At 38.9% G+C, this 18,805-nt stretch overlaps 2 protein-coding genes across 24 annotated transcripts in view; one reads left to right on the plus strand and one right to left on the minus strand.

Annotated features, from left to right (window-relative positions):
- Positions 1 to 8,563, minus strand: part of ORC4 (origin recognition complex subunit 4) — a 56,609-nt gene extending 48,046 nt beyond the window's left edge. The window contains exon 1 of one of the 7 annotated variants that reach the window (XR_006284873.1): positions 8,355 to 8,480. The gene's annotated coding sequence lies outside the window, so the exon portion shown is untranslated. Of the gene's footprint in view, positions 1 to 2,162; positions 2,182 to 8,354 lie in introns of those variants that run through there. The other 6 variants (XR_006284872.1, XM_007061788.4, XM_037912321.2 and 3 more) reach the window with 6 other exon arrangements.
- A 28-nt stretch (positions 8,564 to 8,591) lies between these two features.
- Positions 8,592 to 18,805, plus strand: part of MBD5 (methyl-CpG binding domain protein 5) — a 248,204-nt gene continuing 237,990 nt past the window's right edge. For 11 of the 17 annotated variants that reach the window (XM_043525239.1, XM_043525240.1, XM_037913151.2 and 8 more), the window contains exon 1: positions 8,595 to 9,248. The gene's annotated coding sequence lies outside the window, so the exon portion shown is untranslated. Of the gene's footprint in view, positions 9,249 to 18,805 lie in introns of all 17 variants that reach the window. The other 6 variants (XM_037913159.2, XM_043525243.1, XM_043525244.1 and 3 more) reach the window with 3 other exon arrangements.

An 18,805-nucleotide genomic window follows, 5' to 3' on the forward strand; every position in this document is an offset into this window, starting at 1 on the left:
TGAGAAAGGACTATCTAGGAAGGAATACTGTGGAAAGGGATCTGGGGGTCATGGTGGATCACAAACTAAATATGAGTGAACAGTGTAACACTGTTGCAAAAAAGCAAACATCATTCTGGGATGTATTAGCAGGAGTGTTGTAAGTAAGACATGAGAAGCAATTCTTCCACTCTACTCCACACTGATTAGCCCTCAATGGGAGTATTGTGTCCAGTTCCAGGTACCACATTTCAGGAAAGATGTGGACAAAGTGAAGAAAAGTCCAGAGAAGAGCAACAAAAATGATTAAAGGTCTAGAAAACATGACCTCTGAGAAAAGATTTAAAAAATTGGATTTGTTTAGTCTTAAGAGAAGACTGAGAGGGGACTTAAATAGTTTTTAAGTACATAAAAGGCTGTTACAAGGAGAAGGGAGAAAAATTGTTCTCCAACTTCTGAGGCTAGGACAAGAAGCAATGGACTTAAATTGCAGCAAGGGCAGTTGAGGTTGGACATTAGGAAAAATCTTCCCATCAGGGTGGTTAAGCACTGGAAAAAATGGGAGGTTGTGGAATCTCCATCACTGGAGATTTTTAAGAGCAGGTTAGACCTGTCAGGGACGGTCTAGATAATACTTGGTCCTGCCACAAGTGCAGGGGACAGGACTAGATGACCTCTCGAGGTCCCTTCCAATCCTCCAATTCTATGACTTTCAGTAGCAGATGACCAATAGCTTGGGGCCAGAAAAGGTGCTGACTGACATGGTGTATTAGTGGATCACTTGCACATTGCCAAAGCCCTTGTTAAGATTCACTCACATGCTACTCTTCTGCTGTGTTGCAGCCAAGTTAAAGTCACATAATTGAGGCACTGGCTCATACACAAGCGATAAGGAAATATGAGATCAGCATAAGGACTGGGAAAATGAGACAGAAGAAACTGTCACATATGGTCAAGTAAATAACTTCTTTTGGAAATCCCAGAGATGAATCTTAAGAAGATGGCATCCTTTTGTTGTTTTGTTTGCTTGCTTACGGTGGGGTAGTGGAGGAAGCAGCAATAGCAGCATAGCATCAAAGAACAAGGCACTGAATGGCTTTATTTTCAAGGATAAAGTTTAGAATCTGGAGACCACCCGACAACCAGAGTTGTACAGAACTCTTGGCTGTCCTTAAAATTTACATTTTGAGAAACTGAGCTATAGAAGGCAAGAAAAAGCTGGACAAGTGATTTCAGAAAAGTTACTAGAACATAACACTAAGAGGGTTGCCGTTGTTAAAAAGGGGAAGTTTTCAAAAAGCTATTTTGAGTGGCAAATAAGTGAATGGACACTGTCAACACTCATTACCCTTCTGTATTCACAATAACCACTGTCCCAATGTTTAAGTGCTTTATCTGCCATCATTCTCAGGTGTAATTATTCTCTTATTTGTTTAGGAAGTTTTAACAGGTTTACAAATCCTTGCCATGTAAGTATCTGGGACCAAAAAAAAAAAAAATCACTACAACAGTAAGCTTTTGTTTGGAGAAAAAGTAATTTAATCAGATCTCTCTATTTAGCAGTGTGTTACCATATTACCGAGTGAGCATCTTTACACTACCTATGACATGCTGTTTCTGGCAATTTTATTACGTTAAGTGACATGTCCGATTACCACATTTAACAAGCCAACCATGTCGATCAAATGTTAATATTCAAAAAAGTTGGAAAAGTATACTAGCTTTTTTTTTAAGTGACTGTACTTTGAATATTAAATACATGGTAACCAAATATCTATTTCTATTTTTCCCCTCTCTCAATTTTGCTGGGTATGTAATCAGTGCATTGTTTTTAAAATAAAAATCTCCCCTTTTAAAAAAAAAGCTTCAGCATAATAAAGAGCTCAATTCTGCAGAGATTCCACAGTTCGTAATGTCACTGAAGTCAGTGGAATTTTACATATGAAGCCGTTTCAAATAACCCCTTCAGTAGCACAATATTTATTATACAATATTAAAAAGGAATTTTAATTTTCTTCAGAAATATGCCACCGTTTTCAGAGGTGCCATTCAGTGAATGGGAGAGTCATCTCAGGGTTGGATCTGGCCGTTTTAATGGTACAGGATGGTGAAAGCCAGCAAACATTAACTATGCCAAATACTAATAGAAATAGTTCTGGCTTTGTTCAGAGAAGTATACTTGCCAAACTTCTTGAAAAATGCAATAGTCCACCCAGTTCTTCAGAAGCTCTCTCTCGACTCTGATAACCTCTCCAGCTACTGTTGTCTCTCTATTTTGCCCAGGAAAGGAAGGTTAATCAAGAAAGCATGTTACATCAACTAATGTCCCACATGCATTACAATCAGCCTTTGGGCCAGGGCACAGCACTGAAGCAACTCTAGTGGCACTTTAGACCATTGACACAGGCAAAATCTTAATGCTCATACTGATGGACCTCTACAGCATTTCACAGAGCAGATCTTAATGTACTATTAAGAAGCCTTATGACACACTAAGAATAAACATTACAGAATTACAGTGGTTCCAATCATTCCTTTCCAGAAGAACGACGAGTGGTGAGAGGTAATTACTCCTCCTTTCCAAAGGCGCTCAAGTGTAGAGTCCCACAAGGATCCATACTATTTGCCCCATTTCTCTTCCATACTTTTGTGAAGCCCCTGATGTCTCTCTGAGTTACTCCTGTCTACACTTAAGATGCTGCAGCAGCGTGCTTCAGTGTAGATACTACTTACATCGGCGTAGGTAATCCACCTCCCCGAAATGCAGTAGCTATGTCAACGGAAGAGACACAGCCATACCAACATAAATTCCTCGTGTAGACCAGACCTTAGTTGCCAACAATCCGCAGACAACACAATTATTTCTCTCATTCAGCACTGATGCAACTACTGCCACTAACAGGATATTAGTATGCCTACAGGAGACCAGCTCTTGGATGGGCACCATGATGGCAGATGAAGTAGTGTTGATAAATGCAAAGTAATACACATTGGAGGGGGAAAAAATGAACTAAATTAACCGTATTACTCAAGAAAGGGACCTGGGCATCACTGTAGACAGCTCAATGTACCCCTGTGGTAAAAAAGGTCACACGATGTTAGGATGCATTAGGAATGGGACGGAGATCAATATGGAAATCATAATGCTATTATAGAAATCTCTGAATTAGATGAACTATGGGTTTCATCCAATTAGCCAATTCTTATGTAACTTTGTAAGTCCTGCTTTGTGCTTTCAGCCTAAATCTTATTCTATATCAGATTATAAAGGTAACAAAAGTCCTACTGACTTGCCAATTACTCATGTTTAATGCACTTGAATTTTTGCTAATTTGCTCCCCAAATGGCTGTAGTGATCATAAAGCCACGATTTCTTTTATATTTTAATCTAGTAACTTTTCATGAGGGCACAAACAACGCATAAAAAGCTTGTAAACTTGTGTATGTATTTTATGTTAGGCGATTCCAGTACACCAGGAATGTTCTCATATTATAAATCAGTTTCATCCTACTGTCAAAGTCAAATTTTTTATTATATTTTACCTTTCAAGAAGAACCTCGTTCTCTAGTTACCTTTTAGTAAGGCAGAACACCTCTGTTGACAACCGTCAATTTCGGTCTACTTCTAGACATATATGTTTTAGTGAAGAGTCTATTTCCAATATACATGGGGGTCACTTCTAAAGGCACAGTGATTTAAACTAATTATATGGAGAGAAACGAGTTTCCCATTTCAATCACAATCTGCTGTCAGTAAGTCACCCCTTTTTACTGAGCCGTGTAACAACCTGCACTTTCAGAACAATAATTTAAATATTCACCTAACCTGGTCACCAGTTTGCTGTAAAAAGACTGAATTCTTTCCTCCCTCCATGCCCACATCCTCAGCTAAAAATAGAAGCAGCAGCAGACCAATCATAGCAAGTACTCTGAAAAGCTAAGCTGCGCAGTGAACTCCACTAGTTTAGATAGATTTTTCTACTTTTAAAAAAAACAAAGAATGTAGCCTTCTGCAAGACTGGTGTGTGTTCAAATTTTCTTTAGTTACAAAGCTTCTTTGTAACATATTAATGAAATTAAGATCTGAGACTTGATTTGGCCCTCAGACTGCCTTCTGAATAAATTCGAAATATCTAATAAATTCAGACATACTTAATTTTAATTGAGTTATTTATGAAGGGTCGGAATATGGCACCTTCTCTTACATTTGGTAGTTCTATTGAACTCATTGGATTACCTACTCATTGAGAATAAAAGTAGCAGAATCAGGCCCTGTGTGTATAATTATGTATTTACACTATACATATTATGAGCTTGATACAGAGATTACTGGGAGACATTTAATGTCCTGTGTTACACAGGTCACGGTAGGTGATCATAATGGTCCTTTCTGGCCTTTGATAAGATGACATAGAAGCTACTAGTCAAAAAGTTTCAAATTACCTCCACTATAGCTAAGGCTATGTCCACATTAGGAGATCGTTATCAGTATAGAAATAATGGTATACTGTATCATCAAAGTGTTCCTACTGTAGATGCAGCCAAAACAGCAAACCATACTCTATACCAGTAAAAGCAGTTTTGCCCGTGCAGCTGAATCTACAGTACAACATAGCTGTACTGGCAGAAGTCTGGAGCGTAGACAAGGCCTAACTCCCCAGAATGGTATCTACAATCCATACAGTGTGAATTCAGTTCATCTCCAGGGCTTAGAAGCAGCTGCTACATGCTCTACTCCTGAGGGCATTATGCACCAAAAAAACTAAAAATTCTGCAAATTTTATTAGTCAAATAAATGTGGAGGCTCCAGCATGGCATTGGGGAACACAGGCCACTAGCTGCACAGAGGAAGTAAATCAGATGCGGGAACAGTTCCCTGTACAGGGATCCCTATCCCTGCAGCTGAGGAGCAATGGGTACAGGAAGCGGGGGCGGAGGGGAGTTTGCAGAGCTTTCTGAAGCCGGAGAAGAAATTTGGGGGTGGGTCTGACCCAGCCCCGGATGCCATGCAGGGGAAGAGAAAATCCCATCCTCACCAGCCCAGCCGGGACTACCAGCTAAGCACAGTGCAAGGTAGGAACCATCAGCGGGTCTTCCCCAGTCCCGCCTCCTGCCCCACAGTGATTTACCTCTGGCCAGCTGCCCTTAGTAACTGAAACACACTGATGGGGACGGTCGCAGGACTGCACTTCTGGCTTCCTTTTGCTTCCCCATCAGAAAGTTATTTTTTGGCAGGGAAGCAAAGAAATCTGCGGGCGACATAAACTCTGCACATTACTCCCCCAGGAGAAATGTGCATATGCCTTACTGAAATTTCTCTGAAACTACTATCATGTTCTACAGAATTTCAGCTTTCACTAAAAAAAACAAAGTCTCTAACTGTTAGAGTTGCACAGAATGGTTCAAAATTTGAGCCAAAAAACCAGCAAAGATGTCTATGGGTGTCAAGGTTCCTTCCCCACTCTAAACTCTAGGGTACAGATATGGGGACCTGCATGAAAGACCCCCTAAGCTTATTCTTACCAGCTTAGGTTAAATGCTGCCACCACCAAAGTGTTAAACAAAGAACAGGGGAAGTGCCCCCTTGGAAACATCTCCCCCCAAAAAAATATCCCCTCAAGCACTACACCCCCTTTCCTGGGGAAGGCTTGATAAAAATCCTCAACAGTTTGCATAGGTGAACACAGACCCAAACCCTTGGATCTTAAGAACAATGAAAAGCAATCAGGTTCTTAAAAGAAGAATTTTAATTACAGAAAAAGTAAAAATCACCTCTCTAAAATCAGGATGGTAAATACCTTACAGGATAATCAGATTCAAAACACAAAGAATCCCTCTAGGCAAAACCTTAAGTTACAAAAAGACACAAAAAACAGGAATATACATCCCATTCAGCACAACTTATTTTATCAGTCATTTAAACAAAACAGAATCTAATGCATACCTAACTAGATTGCTTATTAATTCTTTACAGGAATTCTGACCTGCATTCCTGCTCTGGTCCTGGCAAAAGCATCACACAGACAGAGAGAACCCTTTGTCCTCTCCCCCCAGCTTTGAAAGTATCTTGTCTCCTCACTGGTCATTTTGGTCAGGTGCCAGCAAGGTTATCTTAGCTTCTTAACCCTTTACAGGTGAAAGAGTTTTTCCTCTGGCCAGGAGGGATTTAAAGGTGTTTACCCTTCCCTTTATATTTATGACAATGGGTATGTCTTCAGTGGACCCTGGGTTTTAGCCCCGCCATCCTTACCCATCCCATCCACCCAGAAAACCATCCGACCAGGCTTTGGAGGTGCTTTAAGCCTGGGCCAGCTTACATGGCTGGGTGCTGAGGTCAGTATCCCAGATTTGGCTGGCATATGTCCACTTTGCAATGAGAAAGCTGGTAAAAATCCAAGTCACTCTGCTGACAGTCCTTCCAGGCACACCCCGCAGTTCCTCATGAGGGACAGGCAAGTTGTACAATTGACAGGGAAAGAATCCTAGAGCATTTCAGCACAAAGAAACATGGGGTATGATCCCAGATATACACTGACAAGTGCAGAAGCAATGAGGACATAATATTACAGGTAGTGACTTGCTGTGGAGATGCTCACAAATGGACTAGACTAACCCTCATACAAATCACGCAAGTTAACAGTGCAGCGAAAACCTATCCTATGTGACCCAAACAACAGTAGCTCCAAAATATGCGACCCGCCCTAACCTCTTCCTTTCATTAAGGTGTTACAATTTTATTTCTCATAAGAAAGGAGAAGGAGTTTTACAGAGATGTAGTGACTCACTTTAAGTGGTTGGCATTTGAGAGAATGCCAATCAAAGAAAGTTTAGTTCAGTTCATCAGCATAGTTAAAGGCCACATCTACACTAGCGAGCTGACCGCAGTGACACTGCAAGATCGCTCCTGTAGCCGCTCTATCTAGCAGGAGAGAGCTCTCCACTCAACATAATAAGACCAGCTCCACAAGTGGCAGTAGCTATATGAGAGGGAGAAGCTCTCCTGCCAACCGTTCTCCACACTACAGCGTTTCTGTTGGTGTAAGTTATGTCGCTCAGGAGATGCGTTTTTCATACCCCTGAGCAACATAAATTATACTGACAAAAGTGGTAGTGTAGACAAAGCCTAAGACTAGCTTAGTGGTAGTGTAGGTATGGCCGAAGACCCATCAAAGGGAAGCCTAGCTCAGAGTCCAGTAGAGCTCTCACATGATGCACAATCCACAGTGAATGTGGCTTCTTATTCTAGTGATTCACATGGGTGAAGTTTGGAAAAGTTCCCCGCCCTTTTTTACACCCAAAATCTGCCCTTTGATCACATTAACTCACACAAACTTACGTGATCCAATTTTTAAGGGAAGTTATCTATGTTCAAGATAAGGCAATTATAACCACCTTTGTAAATAAAATTAGCTACTTCAATTTTTCACAAATTTAATTTGAGGTGCTGTAATCCCTTCAATTGTAAAATTACAATAGCTTTCATCTTCAGTGCCTAAGAAACCAATCTAGTTGTAATGTTAAAGCGCTTGGTGGGACACAGCTTTAGCTCCTTTACAAAAAGTAGAAATACAGCAAAGTCCCAAACATTTAAGGAGCAACTATATTCCTCACAAGAAGAAAAAGAAGAATTAAAAAGTGCCTTTGACCACTTGACCAAAGTGAATGTTTAGGAGCAGAATTAAGCTGCATGAAGTCGGAATTAAAGTCTGATCTCTCTTCCAGACCATTCCCCAGTACATCACTCTGCAACACAGAAGGCGTCAGCATCTGTCAGCGTGGAACAGGAGCGTTTCAATGGAAAGCGCTCTGGAAGCGGACGCACACCAGACACCAACGCGGCTCTGCCGGGAGGTCACTGGGGATGAACTCCGACGCCTCAGAGTTTTTTTTCAACATGCCAGAGCAAGTAACCCGAAGTTGCCCCCAAGACGAGCACGGCCACCCGGATCAGCGCCAGGCTCACTGAGCAGGAAACGTTTCCGGTCAAGGCAGCGAAGACTCTGTCAGTGCCTTTCAGCGGTGCCTGCAGGAATCCCACGACGCCTCGCTGGCGCGCGACGCTCCTCCTTAGCCCTCAACTCCGAGGCTCCATGAGCATCATCCCCCGCCTCGCGCTGCCGAAGGGCCCCCCGGGGCAGGGCAGGACACCGGCAAGCGGCCCTCCAGCCTTATGACACCTGGCCCCAACGAACTGGGGATGAGACCCATCCACGCCCCGGGGCCCGCGAACACAGCACGGCTGCCGGGAGCCTGCCCCAAGGGACACCTCCGCCCGCACCAGGTCAGGGGTCTCGCCCGCTCTCCCCTGCCAGGTCATGTCACCTCCCTCCATCGCCGTCCCCACCCCCATAGCCCCGCTCCCGCGGAACCCTTACCTAGCTCGGCTCCGCTCCCGCCTCCGCCTGAGCGCGCAGTTCGGACTCCAGCAGAGTAACCGCCCTCCTCTAAGCCCGCTAGTACCTCAGAAACCTTCCCGGCACCCCCCGCGCCCATCGCTCCTCGTCACATGGCGATGACGGCCCCACCCCCTCCTCTCTTCCCCCGCCCGCTCTTGACTCGCCTCAACTCTGCCCCTTTCACGCCCACTCACTCACTTCCGCTCCACTTCCCTCCCCCTCTCGCAACTTCCTGTCCCTCGACGGCATCTCCTTCCGGGTTCGCCTGCCGCGCGGTGCATTGTGGAAAGCAACCTCTTTCTCTCCCCCCCTTCAACCCACCGAGCCCCCTTGGGGCGCATGCGCAGTAGCAGCCTCCCATCTTTCTCCTAGGCAGAGCCAGAGCCTCAGCAGCAGTAGCAGCAGCAGCAGCAGCTGATGATGAAGAGAGAGGGGGAGACTGGGGGACCTTTTATTTATATTGTTAAAGGGACAGAGCACTAATTCCATCTTGAATTGGTGTGTGTGGAGGGGGAGGGGGTTGGTGTGAGGAGCTTGAGTTTCTCCCCCCAGCCCAGCCCAGCTCAGCTCAGCTCAGCTAGAGGATCCCAGGGAGACACAGAGAGAGAAGGAGAGTTTCTTCCCCCCACCCCCCTTGGCCGTCAGAGGAGAGAGAAAGAGACCAAAAGCCTCTTAGCAACAGCCCCTTCTCCTCTCTCTGCTGCTGCTTGGCCCTGGCTGGAGACACCTCACCACACACACACACAGAGGAGCAGCAGCCAGTTCACCAGCTCCCCCACCTCCTGCTCTCCCCTCCTCCCCCTTTATTACCCTTTGTGTGTGTCTCTTTCTCCACTGCTCCAGGGAAGGGAATAAAAGTGGGGTGCAGCCAAGGTAAGTGTGTTTGTGTGTGGGGAAGCAATATCTTCTCCCAGCTCTGCCTCTCACTCTAGGGCAGGCAGATTTGGGGGCTGGGGGTTGGGAAGGTGTTTGTTTTCTGGATCCATCTTTTAGCTTTGATGATAGTTTGATTGTTTACTGGTTTGGCAAAGTGGCTTATTTTTTCCTGCTCCAAATGAAACACTTCAATTTTGTGTCTTACTCTAACCTTCCTGCCCCTCTTTGGGAAGAAGATATTATAGTGTTCATATCTGTCACTTTTTACTCACTCTTTGAGGAAGTGGAAACCTTTCTCCGTGTCCTGCCTCAGTTTTATTTCTTTTTCAGTGTATGAGGAAATGTCATGGAGTAGATGATGATCAAGCGTTGCTAGTGGTACTCTCAAGTGGGTTTCAATATCACCCTCTTTTTAGAGCTGCTTCTGATTTGGGAATTTGCTGTTTCTGGGAGTAGTATTTGTCTTGTAGTTTTCATTGGTAGTTGTCTTTTTAATAAATAGTTTTTCTTTGTAGAGAGGTAGGTCAAGTGTTAAAAGGTGTTTTGGCCAAGGTTTGTTTTATTTATGATTTCTTTCAAAAGTGCTTGTATTTCCTGTGTCAAAATAGGAAATTCAAAAGACAAAAAGAATAATATAGAGCTGGAAACCCTTTGGAATTTGTCATCTGTCTTTGTTTTGTGCAGTTGCATGTTGCTATTGTTAACAGTCTGAATAACTGAACTTAGTTACATAATCATTAAGGCCCTGATCCTACAAAGATTTATGTACTTGCTTAACTTTAAGCATCTGAGTAGTCCCAATATGGCACTACTCTAATATGTAAATATTAGCAAGATCAGGGCCTATGCAATAAATCATCTCAATACTTAGTTAGAATAAACAGTTAGCTCTTGTTAAAATTTTTATGTTAATTTTTTTTCATGGTTTTCTGATAGGAAGGCCAAACTTCTCCAGCAGTATTTGTGCTGCACTAAATAGTTGTCTGGCTTAGGTACCAGTTTCAGTTTTAACTAGCCAGTTTCTTTATTAATGTAAGATTCACATGTCAAAAAATCTGAGTTTTGTATAGCTTAGGTTGACAATAAAACTTCTGAATATATTTTCAGGAAAACATAAGAAAAGTCCTTTTAGAGTCATAAAATCCATAAGAAAGAGTTTAGGAGTTAATGATAAATTGGTTTTATATTTCAATGTCATCTCTTTTACAAAAAGGACACTTGTTTTAAAAAAACACTGTTGTCTGCGAATAATTTGTGTTGTTTTTCATGTAACTGTCTTTAAAAAAGAGAACTATGTGTTATTAATTTAGTAAATAATGCAAGGTATTTCTGGACTGTGAGGTAGGCCAGGGATTGTGCATTTCAATGGGGCATCTCAGCAAAATGGGATTCAGCTTGATATATGCATCTTTATCCCCTATTTGAAGAGGAATACACAAAAAAAGCCTTCACTTGTAAATGCTTTATTATCTCTGATCCCATAATTTGCATCATCAAAAAATAGTTTGTTTAAAGCAGCAATTTCATGTTCAAGCTGGCAATATGAAAACAGCAATTTGATCAGGTTGGAAAGGATTGGAGAAAAATACATTTAGAAGGATACTTGACAAATATTGTGAGAAGAGATTGGAGTAGCAAATGTTATTATATTCTGTAGAATTGTCTTCCTTTTTGTTTTCTATTTAGCTTATGAAGACAAAACAACTTTCTATATTCAGAACTATTTAAAAAATGAAATTTGTAAAGTAATATTTCTTTTAAAGATCAGCAAATATGTATAGGAGCTCATTCTTGAAAACTGTGGTTGTCTGTTTATTTTACTACAAGCAATACTGGAAACACACAACTAAAAGCTTATCCAGGAATAACATTTTTTCATGTTTCATACCAACCTATCATCAAATAGTTATGTTCTTACTCTGAGTTACCGTTGATGTGTTTCATCTGTACATAGAAACCTATACTATGTTCAAGATTATGTCCCCAATATCAGTATTATTTCAAGTCCATCTGCAATTTATTGTGCAAACACAGATATTCAGATGGAGAATTTGTTATTTATGACATAGGGCAACACTTTCTTTATTGGTTTAATGTTAAAAAATATGTAAATTACACTTTTTAAACTGATTGCTCAGTAAAAAATTGAGTAAAATTTCTAAAATCCCAGTTTTGATTTGTTAACCCAATATCTTGACAGATTCTTCTCCATAGAGAGGAACTGTGTTTGAAACCTCAGCTTTCTTAGGCCCTGATCCTACAGTCAGGTTTGTGCTGGCAGACCACCACTGATTTCACGGAGGCTTATCTCATGGAATATAGGTCCAAGGCCTTAGATAATAATCCATTCAGAGCAGGGACAGTCTATTTCTGTGGCCTATAGTGCACTATACTGCAAGAAGGCCTTAACTCTAATAGGGGTTCTCAGGATGCTGCCATAATATGAAATATTCAGTAATATTCTAAGAACTGCATCTGTCAACTGGAATTATGGGAAACTGTTAGGAACCAACAATTATTACTAAGTAGCAAATTTTTTTGTTCTGTTTTTAAGTCTTTGTGCTAGAATCATAGGAAAGTAGTCAAGATTCTTGATTGCTTTTTAGGCATTGAGGAACGTTTATGTATTTTTCCCTATTGCTTAACTGGATCATTTGTACATCCAACATTAGTAACTATTTTTATGTCTCTTATTTCTTGTCTTTACCAAAAACGTGTGTCTGGAGAGTTAATTTTGAATTTATAAGGAATCTACAATAACTGTATATAAGATATACTAGATTAACAACAAGGAAAACATTTAAAGGTCTTGTTCAGGCCAGACTTGTACCTCGGTATTTTTAAATTCCAAATTATCGGTCTTTTCTTGCTTATCCGGTACTAAGTTGGCGATCCGTTTATTGGTTTGCTGGTTATTTTAGGTAAGCATGTTGATCTTCATTTTAATCAGGTATAAATGTTTTTGTAAAGCAGTGTTATTGTTCCTCTTAAACAAAAGTTCTTACCTTTCTGCGGTTCTGACCCTTGCTCTCTTCATTGGGAGTTTAGTGTTCTCTGAATCTCTTAGGAAAAACTGAGCCTTTGTAGGATCATTAACAACTTTACTAACAAAAAAACTGTCTGTTTGGTTTTTCATTCAGGCTTTTTGTTACTAATCTGTTAATAGACTGTTTCACTATATTCTTCACAGTGATTTTATGTAAGGAGATCAGCGTTCAGGAACTAGTCGCTTGAACACAGCCAGTAACTACAATGTTAGCTTGTGAATCAGCATTGAGTCCTTGACCTCACTCCTGCAAGCTCCTCTTTGGTGGTAGACCCTTGTGCCCATGTGGAGTTGCATTGACTTCAGTGGGGCTTCATGCAGTGTAAGAGCCCCCAAGTGCAGGTTTCAGAATAGGGGCCTTAGTTATAAATCGCCTAGGGTAAAATTTTCAAAAATGCCTACATATCATTTTCAAAGTGATTTAGACACTTAGAAGCCAAAATCTCATTGACTTTCAATGAGACTTAGGAGATAAGAATTTAAGTCACTTTGAAATTGAGACTTGGGCCCTTAGTCACAGAGGCTTTTGAAAATGCATTCCCTGATTTTGTTTCCATTGAAATCAATGAGAGTTTTGACAGTCACTTCAACATGAGCAAGACAGCTCATAATAGAGAGCCTTCTTTACTTTTAATTTGTTAGTGTCTGTAAATATTTTTTTTAAACTGTTACCTGGAGTAATATTACTCATACAGCTGCCAATAATGTTAATTTAGCCTGTATAAGAACCAAAATACACATTAGTTATTAAAAGGAACATGAAATTGTACAAAAAGGTTGGAGACTCAGATCTCACTCCTGTAATACTTAAGGGGTTTCAGTGTTCAAGTACAGTTAACGCAAATAAGTTGTGCTAATGTTTTAACTAACTCTAGCAGTTTTGATCCCAAATCATTCTTTGATTGTTAATTACATTTATATAGTATCTATTTTTAGATTAACCACCTAAAAGTGAGAGGGAGGTTCAGGCCTTACACTCATGAATTCATTAGCTTCTTTGCTAAGGCTGCCTAAACAGAGTGAAGTGTAAGATAATTATGAAGTTGTATGTGTATATATGCATTTGTGTGTATATAAACATTTCTTAAATTATTCTTAATCTAATTTCTGGTTATGATAGCTGAAGTTTTTTTTTTTTTCTTTTTTTTTTTTTTAAAGAAAACTGTATGGCTCAGGGAGTTGGTAATGGAGTACAGAGTCTTTCATATCTAGATTGTTGACTTGAATCCAGCAACAGGAACCAAAGTCACTACCATGTGATAAGAAAAGGAGTACTTGTGGCACCTTAGAGACTAACCAATTTATTTGAGCATAAGCTTTCGTGAGCTACAGCTCACTTCACTGCATCCGATGAAGTGAGCTGTAGCTCACGAAAGCTTATGCTCAAATAAATTGGTTAGTCTCTAAGGTGCCACAAGTACTCCTTTTCTTTTTGCGGATACAGACTAACACGGCTGTTACTCTGAAACCTACCATATGATAGCTAGTCATTGACCTTTCTCAAATGGGTTGACCATCTCAGTTCAGCTCCTAGATGACAGGTGTCCACATCACAAAAATCTCCGTTACTTCCTGTCTTTCTCATCCGAGTGACTAAGGAATAAATTGTGGGAGGTGGCATGAATGCCCCTCTCATCAGTAGGGGTGGTTCATCTGAAATAGGACTGAAGCACATTGTCACAGCAGTTCAGAGAAGCTCTTGAATTGCTGGCACTACTTCAGTTTTCTGGAGAGAAAGAGGATTCAACCCTGTCAGGTTGGCACTCTTTTTATGAACACTAATGTCTTTAAAAACTGAATAGGTGAGATTTTTTTAAAATTCTTTTAGAAGTTATATTAATTTCCATTAGAACAGAAGATAAAGGATTTCATTCATTTCTGTGGGATTAAGATGTAGAATGCACTGTGATCATTTTACTAAAGCTTAGTTAATTTTCCTCTACAGCGATGATTTAAACATAAGTGTACAGTAAGTTTAAAAACAATTATTAGTTAACACAATTGCTGGTAACTAAACCCTGCAGAGCTGATGATTCATTTTATTTGTTTTATTCCAGAGTGGGAAGAGAATCAGGTTCAGTATTTGTAAAGATTAAAATTCTCAGGTTTTCAGACAAGCGTAGATTTTAATCAACCTAAGCATTTAAATCAGAAGTTGCTTTTGTGACTTATCAAAGAACTTTACAGTTATTTGAAATGAAAATTGAAGCTTCAGTTTTAGGGTCTTTCAGTCATTGCATAACTAGCCTGGCTGCTCTAAGAGTGAAGGGGAATTCCCAAGTTGGGGAACCAGAACAGTTGTCAACTGTTTGCACAACAAATCCTTCTGGATCAAATGGTGATATTCTCAACATTTAGATAAAGAGAAGCTTGCAATAATGTTGCCACACACATTGCTGCCAAAGGAAACAAATGTAAAGATAGCTAGGAGAAAAATAGAATTGATCAGTATAATAGAAGTTAAACATAAATCTATATAATAAAAGTGATTAGTTTTACTATCTTCATTTATAATACTTCCATTTTTTCATAGGTTTCAATTAAATTTTAATTTGCCAATGTTTTAATTATTTTAATCCATTTGAAGCTGGTGTGGAATATTAATAACGTTTGTATTTCGTTTTCCTTTAAACGAAGTATATATGCATTTGTACAGTTCGTGATCCTACAAGGACTTAAACATATACCTAATTTTACACATCCCACTGAATGGCATGTGTTTATGTCTTCGTGGGATTGTGGCCATACAAGGTACCAGCTACATAAAACAACTGATGTGTTTTAGCCTTTCTTACATATTTTTACTACGAAGAATGTGATTGAGATTAGCATACGTTTAACCATTTTAAATGATGTTCTTAGGGTCTCATCCTGCAGAGCCTTATGGATGTGCTCAATTTTATTGACTTGAGCGAGATTTCTTATCTGTGTGAAGTTAAGGCTGCAAGTAAATCTTTTCAGGATCAGGGCCTGAAATCTCTAACTATTTGTCTTAATAGAAGAGAAGAATTTTTATGTATCTAGTGCTTTTACTAAGATAACATCATGTTATAAAAAGTAAATGCGCAGAGTCATCCATGATGAAAGTTATAAAGTTTTCAGATGTTTGTGATAAACTCTGGATTTTGTCAGTATAGAATTTCCTGTTTGGGAGTTTCTGAGTTTCACTATGGCATGTGAAGGTTGTTTCATGGGATAAAACATGAGTTTTGTTTGACAGTGAAGATTTGAAAAAGTGGAAATGTTGATTTAAATTGATAATGACGTAATTTAATTATGTTGTACTTGACTCAACACTTTTCAAAATAAGAAATTATTTCAAAACTAGGCTATGTTAATATTTCAAAGTTTAATAAAGCATTCCATTTTGAAGGACAGAACAAAGCATTTGAGAAATGTTCTGATTTGCAGTGCTCTTTTGAAAAGTTTTATTTAAGTTTTGAAGGATTAGATCAAGTTTCTCCAGGATAGCCCTTATTGGAAAACGTAAAGATCATTTTTCTTATAAAATAATGTGAGATCAAGCTCCAGTTTAGAACTGTCTTAGTAAAGGTTAGAATTAAAAAAAACAAAAACAAAAAAAACCCCACTCTTTGAAAATATTTTCCTTCTTTTAACATTTTGTCTCACAGAAGTTCTTGATGAAGGGTTTCTAGGCCATTTTAGAAGCTGTAATCTAGTTAAAAGGTTTGTTTATACTTCCCATCTCTGTTCTGCTGATGGTATTAGAATGCGAGCCAGACATCTAACTGTTTATAACATTCAAACTTCAATTAAAGCTACAGTGTTCAGTTTACTAAATATCAATATGTTCATGCCAGCTTCAAATAATTACCAGAAATTATGGAAGTAGTATGATAGCCTATGGTTCCTCTCCTCCCCCAATACACTGCTCTTAAACTCTATATTTTTTATTTGTATTTCATACATAGAAGGCCTACATACATTTATTGGGATTTAAAAATTTTGGTTTACGCTTGGGTGTGATAGTTGGTGGTATTGAAAAAATAATTGTTGTTATGGCTCAGGTTCTTCTGGGGACAAATTTCCACTGACTTGAGTAGAAGTTTTGCCTAAGTTAGGATTGCAGAGTATTTGTTTTTAGCAGATGTCAAAATACATTTAACTTAGTCAGCACATAGGCTATGGTCCAAATATAAACTGGCTTTAACTGTTCTCTGATAAGATGATTTAGATCTTCAGAACTATGAAGTCCCCCTTCTCAATTCAGCGTGAGCATATACTGTAGTTCTGTTTTTAATAGAGGAGAATTTAACCATTTACGATTAGTTTGTTACAATCTTTTTTTAAGTTTATGAATTAATAATATAGATTTATTTTAATTTAATACATTGTATTCCAATCTGATAGTGCTGGTAGTGCGATATGTTGTTTTTAAATATTACATTGGAATATTTTTAAAACCAGTAAAATCACTTGCAAAGTGGTTAATTCTTAAACTTGCCTATAATTCTGTGCAGGATGTACTGGCTAGTCTGCAGTTGCACTGTTTATTGTGTTTCGTCTGTCAGTTGGTATACTTATAGCATCTCTGTTATGGCATTTTTAAAGAAGACATTGTTCATTATAATATCTTGGATATGTAGAATTGCTATTACTGCATTTCTATAGACTGTACCTCTATACTGTTGTTATTATTTATATGACATCTTCATTTGAACATTCTACTTGATATTGTGTACTAAAGTATATGTATGTAAAATATTCATACTAAGGAGAAATGTAAAAGGCCTGATCTGCTCTCATTGAAGTTGGTGGTAAAATATTCATTAACTTAAATTGGAGATTGATCAGGTCCTAAATCTGAATTTTGCATGACTTCTGACTTTGAGAAGATATTGTAAAATAAACTGTTCTAACCATGAAAAGATCCAAAGAGTAAGTAAGCAGACATTCCATTTATATTAAATAGCAAATACTTAATCACCTTATAATCCATTTAGGAAAATATTCACACTTTGAATACTTAGCTTTGCACTTGCACATAAAATAACATCTCTGTTGCTCATACTGTCATGCTTTTTTTGACACTGCACTGTTCTGTAGCTAAGACTGAAAAATTATTGTTCAGTCTTTACCATTTGTTGTCATGACAAATATGTATTTGAATTAAATATTCTACTAGGAAACTGTACACACAAGTTAATATAATCAACATGCTCTAAGCCAGGGGTCTCAAACACGCAGCCCAAGGGCCTCATAGGAGTTATTTCCTGCGGCCCGCCTATCTCTTCCCTGACCCCCTTTTTTACTATACTTTTGTGTCGTTGAATGAAAAGGTTTCAGTGTTGCGGCCCTCGGGCCAGTGTACTAGTCCTCATGTGGCCCTCATGGTGATTTGAGTTTGAGATCCCTGAAAGAATAAAAAGGAAATTAAAGCACAAAATCATTTGTAAATCTGGAGTTTAAAAAGTAATTTGTAAGCATTTTTATCCCAGTAAAGTGGTGATAGTACACAGGAGCTACCTGTTTTTCATAAATAACTTTTTAATTATCAGAATGAATAGTATAATAATCTACACCAAGAAAACAAATCTGTAAACAACCAATAGTGTATTGTTTACACCTATGATTCACTTAATTTCAAATATCAATAATACTCATAATTTTCAAACTATTTTCTACTGGATCAGCATTGGCAAATGTATTTTTTTTGTTTTGTTTTTCAAACCGTGGAACAAAGGTTCGGGTTCATCAAAATGATCCTGAATACATTTGTTCTTTGGAGAATTTTAATTAATGTGACATGCCTACTTTATTATTTTCTATTGAAACTAGTAAAATATAAATAAGAATTTGAGTGGTAATTTACAGCTTTTGTTGTTTACAGGAAACTAGTACTTTATAAACACCCGATTTTCTTATTTATAGTATCTATATTTATGGAGTGATTTTTGGTTTTCTATTAGAAGAATAGAAATTGAAAAACAGTTCACAAGCTTCTTAACTATCACTGGTTTGGTTGAAATAATCAAAGTTTAGATGTAAAGGACATGAATGCAAAGTCATTAATTTGTCTCCAGTGACAATCATGTAAGATGATGAATCCTTTTGATGAATCTGCACCTGGAACTGCAAAAGTCTTAAGGAAGGACACTTCAACTTGTCACTAATTCCTCTTACTTTAGAGCAAATCATGTTTAAGGCCTCAATGCCGAACCCTAATGACAATGGGATTCCATCTGGAATAGGGGTCCTCATCAGTAAATCATAATGCAGGATCCGAGCCTCTATCAGTATATCATCATGCAAGTTTTCTGCAAGGAATTGCCATGCTAGGACAGACCCATTGGTCCATCTAGTACACTATGCTGTCTCTGGCAGTGGGCAGAATCAGAGGTACACAAATTCCAACAGTAATTGGTTGTAGAGCAGTTTGACCATAGAGATAGTTTCTACCTGATCTCTGTTATTAGAGGTTGGCCTATGCCATACAGCATTAATGTTTATATCTCTTCTAAACCTCTGGGGGGGGGGGGTTATTATT

The sequence above is a fragment of the Chelonia mydas genome, chromosome 11 (assembly GCF_015237465.2).
Source record: "Chelonia mydas isolate rCheMyd1 chromosome 11, rCheMyd1.pri.v2, whole genome shotgun sequence".
In the NCBI taxonomy this organism is placed as follows: Eukaryota; Metazoa; Chordata; order Testudines; family Cheloniidae; genus Chelonia; species Chelonia mydas.